The following is a 7,881-nucleotide window of genomic DNA, read 5'->3' on the forward strand; positions in this document are numbered from 1 at the left end:
GGATTGGAGGACGGTGTAAGAAAAAATTATTTTTATAATTAAGAAAATTATTTATTACGATAAATTTTTCAAGACAGAAAAAGAATATAATTGAAGAAACTAAAAAAATTAAATATATTAAAAGTGGAACGGTAAGTACTAGGCTTAAACTTCTTTATGGTTCAAAGTCTGGCTATATTGTGAGCCCATTTGGGGTTATGATTTATGATGGGTTCACATGGGCTGACCTAAATCAGCCCATCTTTAAAATAACTCTAGCCCAACCCATCAAAACATAAGTGGGTTGGGCGGGGAAATGGGTTTTGGCTAGTTTTGCCCCCTCTATTTGAGCCCATATCATCCTTGACAAAGTGTATATAGGTGAGGAATGAATTTGAGCAATAGCTTGAATTGGTTTATTTTGTAGAATTTCTTATACATAAAGATGTTAATTAAGGCCATAGATTGGTTAAATTGTTACACTTATGAGGTGTTAGAAAGAATCCATTTATGGTATTTGTGTTGACGCAACCCGAACCAAGCCCTCCTCATAATGGGCATCCCAAGACAAATCAAGACCGGGGACCGCCCCCTTAACCCAGCCAAACCACTGTATACAGCCTTGGATGAGCTGAATTTTTACCATATAATAAGATTTCATAATGCTCTCATGAAGACTCTTGTATAGGGTCACAATCATGTCCAAACAAACCGAGTCTAACCATACCCAACCAACCATCCATTCCATAACAAACCATTTAGAAAGTATAAAACATAATATGATAATCAATCCCAAAATATAATAGGATGGAACAGTGAGAAATTATATCCGAGGATGCCATCCTCCATGTTTATTCTAATGCCAAGGACGACACTAATACCGATCTCGCCCATACCAACCCCCAGAAGTACCACAAAGCCACCATAAAAAGAATATAAATATTCGGTTGGGAGATGCCCCAAACCATGGACAAAACCAATATCTGGAAGGAAAGTAAAATATCTAATAATGTCCAACATGAAATGATGCCTTATGAAAGGATGGAAGCTCACCACTTCAGTCTAATAAGCTTTCCCCAAAAAAGTATTATGTAGGAAAAGTCGAATGGTTGGTTCCTGCATAGCGTGAGTATACAACCACCAGTAGACGGCTTAGTGGGTGAACACTAGAATGAAACTTGGGATAAGGATAAAGTAATGCCAGTTATCAAATCCAAGTGAAAACCATCCAATGCAAATAACCACACACACACACACATATATATATAAGTGCTCAAAAAAGGGGCCGGGTTTAGCATACCATTAAAACCTTTACCTAGGTTGTATAGCTTATCTGTCCTACCACCTACGGGCCATATGAGTTCATCCCCCCTACTGAAAGGGTCCCAGTGGATGTAGCTGCATGACCAAGCAATATCCCTAGGATATCTCTCCAATATAAACGTGAAACTCGCAGGTGACCATTAAAGACCCCTTATATAGAAAAATATAAGTTTCCGATTTTGATCCCCCTGGGACCACCACCTTCCATGTCTTAGATCCACTCTTCACCATGAATGCCAAATTAAAACCATTAACAAATAATATAATTATCAATTTATTAACCAAGGCGATTCTATAAACTAGTGGTATCGTCATACCACCATACTTGCAACCATTATCCATAGCCAAACCATTTAGATTAAGGGGGCATTCAAGTGCCTTATCATTAGCCATATTATACCTCTTGGGAGACTATCATATTCTCAACAAGCATAACTAATTACCCTTAAGCCTTTGTAATCCATTTAAAAACATTTAAGGTTTCATGCATAACTTGAAAATTGGCAATAGTTTCATTAAAATAAGTCAATGCAATGAACATATCTTTATAATCATTTTATCAAACACCTTGGGGCATAATATAACCAAAACCAAATTTCATTTCCATGAAACCATTACCATGAAATTCATTTGCCAAAAACAACCGTTAATTTATAGAAAACATAATTAAAACCATAGGAAATCATAACCAAGCATTTAACATCAAAACCCCCAAATCAATAGTTGAAAGCCATAATCATACAATAGAAAGCCCATTAAATCAACCATGTAACCATGCCTTTAATTTAAATTACAATTAAGGAAGAGAATCATGCCTTAAACCAAGAATTAATTGAAAGAATTCACCAAGACAAGCCCCAAAGTAATCCTTTAGTAAACCCTTGCTCTTTGTCCCAAAAGCTCATGAGAGAATTATGATATGTTTAGGTAGACTTTCTAAGTATTTAAGAATAAAATAATAGGGTAAATAACCTCCTAAGTGTATTAGAAATCATGGGTCCTTATTAGGGTCAGTAGGGAAATGTCCTGAATACCCCAATTAAATCCTATAAAAACCCAAAACAGAGTCACGACTGACTCCCTAAGGAGTCGTAACCTACCTTACAGTTAATACCCACCCAATCATTACCAAGCCTCAACCATAGATCTGATACTGTCCAGTATATGACTCATCCACACAAGTTGTAACCTCAGCATACGATCCATTCTTATGATCCGTATCCCTGGCATAATGCAACACTAGGAGGATCAAACTCTATCCACCTTATTAGTAACCTATACATCTCCTGCCCAATCATATGACACTCATCCCTAAGTCGTGTCCGTTCCAGTGACCAAAACTACCCTACAAACTAACACTGGTCAGCTTACGATAGGACTTCACCACTCGTACCCCAACATACAACTCATAGCATGAGTCGTATTGATCCTGAAGAATAGGATTCCAGGAAATTTTCTAAGAGACCAAACTAGGGATGCTTCAGTCCCCCCCCCCCCCCCCAATAGGAACATTTATCCCCGAATGATGGATATGGTAGGGGTAACCACACACAGAGTCATTTGCATTATGAAACATCAATCTCACCTTTTGTTGTCTCTACTCTTACCCTTACAAAATGGAAAATAAAGATGCATGAGATGCAACTCTTTCTTTAACAAACTCAAAAAATAAATATGTATTCAAGAATCTTTTGCACGAATATCATGACAGAAAACAAGAGTGGATACTTGGAATTTATGTCCTCTACTTCCTATGTGGACTCTTCCACCTTATGGTTTTTCCATAGAACCTTAACCAAACCCACATCCTTGGTCTGGAACCGATGAACCTGTCTATCCAATATTTTAATCGGGATCTCTTCATCAGACATAGAACACGAGATATCCAACCCCTTCAAAGAAACAATTAAAGACCGATCACCAACGCACTTTCTCAACATTGAAACATGGAATACTAGATGAACCAAACTCAAGATAGATGGCAACTTTAACTTTTATACAACATTTCTCACTTTCCGCAAAATCTCATAAAGGCCAATGTACCAAGGACTGAGCTTTCCCTTTTTGCCTAATTGTATGACACCATTTATAGGACATACCTTAAGGAAAACTGTATCCCGAACTACAAACTCTAAATATCTATTACTAACATCCACATAGGACTTTTGACGACTATGGGAATCCTTGACCCTATCTCGAATCACCTTCACCTTTTCCATAGCTTGATGAACCAAATCTGGATCAATCAAATCAGCCTCGCCGAGTTCAAACTCACCTTAGTCCCCAACCCTTTCTTAAAAGACTGCCAGAAGCCGAACATAAACTGCGTATCGCAATCAAAAGTAATCAAAATAGGCACCCCATGCAGTTTCACAATCTCTTGAAGATAAAAATTCACATAATGCTTCACCGAAAAGTTAGTCAGCACAGGGAAGAAATATGCAGACTTTGTCATCCTATTCACGATGACCCAAACTGAATCAAATTGGTTTCTAGACCAAGAAAGACCGGTAATAAAATCCATATTAATCTCCTACCACATCCACTCAAGAAACTTAATTTCTTTATACAACCCACCAGGCCTCTTGTACTCAACCTTTACTTTTTGATACACTATGCATTTGGACACAAAATCAACCATATCCCTCTTCATTCCACTCCATCAATAGATATCCTTGAGATCATGGAACATCTTAGTTGAACTAGGATGAACAACATAGCGCAACTCATGCACCTAATCCAAGAACCATTGCCGCAAACCATCTACATCAGGAACACATAACCTCCCTTGGTACCAAAAAGTACCATCACCGCTAATCTCAAAATCCACCACAATTTTCCCACCAAGGCTACCCTTAATTTTCATCAAGGTAGAATCCAATACTTGTTTCTCTTTAATCTCTGCACCAATATCCGATCTAACAACTTTCTGCACTATCACACCACCATCCTTATAGTCTAAGAGATGAACCCCAAGATTTGCAAAATGGTGAATATACTTCGTCAATTCTTGCTTCCCTTCTTCCACATAAGCCAAAAAACCCATGGACAACCTGCTAAGAGCATCAACAACCACGTTAGCTTTACCTGGATAGTAGTAAAGCCTCATATCATAGTCCTTGAAAATCTCAAGCCATCTCTTCCATCTGAGATAAAGCTCTTTTTGTGAGAACACATACTATAAACTCTTGTGATAAAAAATATATCCACGTGAACACAATACAAATAATGCCACCATATTTTCAAAGCAAATACAATGGCTAACAACTCCAAATCATGAGTAGGGTAGTTCCTCTCATGCACCTTTAACTTCTTGGAGGTATAGGCTATCACATTCCCATGCTACATATACACATAATGAAGACCAACCTGATATGCATCACTATAAACCACAAACCCATCATTGCCTTCCGGTAAGATCAAGACTAAAGCCGAAGTCAACTTATCCATAAGCTTCTCAAAACTCCCCTTACATGCATCCGACCAAGAAACTTAACCTTCTTCGGAGTAAACTTAGTGAAAGTAGCAGCTATCAACCAAAAACTCTCCATAAACTACCTATAATACCCGGCTTAACCCAAGAAGCTAAGAATTTCGGACGGAGTCGTAGGTGTAGTCCACTTCTTTACCAAATCTACCTTTTACGGATCCACCATGATCCCTACACTATAAATGATAAGATCTAAGAAAGTCATAGAATTTAACCAAAACTCGCAATTAGCAAACTTAGAAAACAATAGTTGTTCCTTTAAGGTTAGCAACACCACACGGAGGTGATTGGCATAATCTACCTCACTCATCGAATAAACCAGAATATCATTAATAAACACAATGAGGAAGAGGTCCAAATACTGCCGAAACACCCTTTTCATCAAATCCATAAATGCTACCGGGGCATTTATCAATCCTAATGACATCACCAAAAGCTCATAATGCCCATACCGAGTGTAAAAAGTCATCTTAGGGATATCTACCTCCCTAATCTTCTACTTATGGGACCTAAACCAAAGATCTATCTTGGAAAAGTACATGGCAGCTTACAACTGGTTAAACAGATCATCTATTTGAGGAAGAGGATATTTGTTCTTAGCCTTTACCTGATTTGATTGTCTGTAGTCGATACTCACACAAAGAGAACCATCCTTCTTGCGCACGAACAAAACCAGTTCACCCCATGGAGAAATACTAGGAAGAATAAAGCCTTTGTTTAAAAGATCCTTAATTTGTTTCTTGAGTTCCCTTAACTCAGTCGGAGCCATTCTATACAGAGGAATAGAAATTGGACGAGTGTTCAGATGCAAATAAATACCAAACTCTATTTCTCCATCTAGAGGAACACCTTGAAAATCATCTGGAAAGACCTTTAGAAACTCATTAACAACCGTAACTGACTGCAATGAAGGACATTTCAAGTTAGAATCTTTAACCTGGACCAATTCATAAAGAAAACCCTTAGATATTAACCTCCGAGATCTAAGATAAGAAAAAACTTCCCCCTTGGTGCTAAGGAACAACCTTCATATTTTATTTTGGCTTACCTAGGAACCTAAAGATGACCCTACAGATTCGACAATCCAAATTTGTATAACGAGAATGCAACTAATCCATGCCAAAGATTACATCAAAATCTACTATACCTAACTCAAAAAGATCCATCAAAGTCTGTCAACCACTCACAAATACCACACCCCCTATAAAACCGCCAGTAATGACTAGATCTCCTACTAGGGTAGAAATAAAAAATGGATCCAAAATAATCTCTGAATCAAAACCGTAAGACACAACTATATAATGAGTCACGTGGGAAAGGGTAGAACCCAGATCAAGTAAATAATATAAGTCATGAGAAAAAAGTTGTAAAGTACAAGTAACAATATCAGGCGATACCTTGGATTCCTAATGAGACGCCAAAGCATGCAACCTTTTTTGACCAATAATCAAACCAGGAGAAGTAACATAAAAAACTTTCACACAATCAAGAGTAGGAACAAAATATGAAGCCACCAGAATCTTATTCACCCTGGTAGCAGCCTTGTTATACAGACAATCCTTAAGATGATGGCCTACTTGGCCACAATTGAAGCACTTATACCTTCCCTCATCACAGAATCCATGATAAGGACCACTATAAAACCAATAAAGAGGACTTGAAGAAATAGACTGACCTCTGCTTGCCTGAGACTAGGATCCCTACACCCAAGAATTATCACAATTATGATTATGCTTGTCACTCGACTGCTAGGGGTAAGGAGCACTGATAGTAGAGAAGGAACTAGAACTCCCACACTTTTTTTCTACCACTTCCCACCATCTTGATAACCCTGAGACTAGGCACATCCCTGAATAAAAAAATACCCCACTTACCCTGCCAGTCTCCATATTCTGCCTGCCTTCTCTTCTCATCCTTAACCTATTGCATATGTATAGTCAGCCTCGTCATGTCCATATCCTTCATGAGCAAAATAGTCTTGCTCTCCAGAATCAGATCTTTGTTCATATCAAAAGTGAACTTCTTTATTCTTGACCTCGTATTAGCCACCAATCAGGAGCATACCTCAAAAACTGATAGAACTTCAAAGCATACTCCTTCATAGACATTCTCCCTTTCCTGAGGTTCACAAACTCCTCCATCTTAGCTTTTCTAAACTCTTAAAGAAATTACTAATCCATGAAGCCATTAGAAAAGGCCTCCCATAAACCATCCTCTTCTACATCACCCTTATCTCTATCCCACTTTTTTATACCATATATAACAAACCTCTTTAAGTTGATAAGCCGTAAAGTTTACTCCTTCCATATTAGTATCCCTCATTACCTGAAAGATCTTCTCCATCTCATCAAGAAAGCCCTATGGTCTTCCTCTACCTTTACTCCCATAAAAGTTGGAGGACCCATCTTTATAAACTGTCCAAGCCTATCGGCCTCAGTAGACACAATGCTAGCCGTACCTTACTCGACCTGAGCAGCAACCAATTGGGCAATAATATGCATAGACTTACAAAACTTTGTATTTATTACATTGCCATAAAGGACATGAGGAGAAGTGGGAGAAATAGGAGAAACTCAAGTACAACTAGGAATAGGACTATGAGATCGAAGATAAACCCCAAGAGTAGAACCTGCTCCCTCAGCATTACTTCCAGATGGGGTAGAAGAATTTTCTTATGTTTCAAATCTAGGAGGCATGATCTAAAAGATAAAAAAACAATGATTAGAGGAGATTCCAAGAGTGAGAAGTCAAGATTTAGGAAAAAATACCAAGAACGTGAAACATTCCTAAGTATCTTGCAGACTCTCTCTTATGATTGTGGCATGCTATATACCCCTAAAAGTGACTCTACTCGACACGGCTTTGTAGAATCCTAATTGACCATGATCCAAGTCTTTGATACCAACTTGACGCAAACCGAATTGGGGCCTTATCGTAATGGGCATCCCATGTCCAACCAGGATCGAGGAACACCACCTTAACCCAACCCAAAAACCATATACAATCTTGGATGAGCTGAATATTAAGCATATAACATGATTTCATAATGCTCTCATGAAGAATCTGGATAGGGTCACAATCATGATCGA

This window comes from Capsicum annuum, chromosome 5 (assembly GCF_002878395.1).
Source record: "Capsicum annuum cultivar UCD-10X-F1 chromosome 5, UCD10Xv1.1, whole genome shotgun sequence".
Classification (NCBI taxonomy): domain Eukaryota; kingdom Viridiplantae; phylum Streptophyta; class Magnoliopsida; order Solanales; family Solanaceae; genus Capsicum; species Capsicum annuum.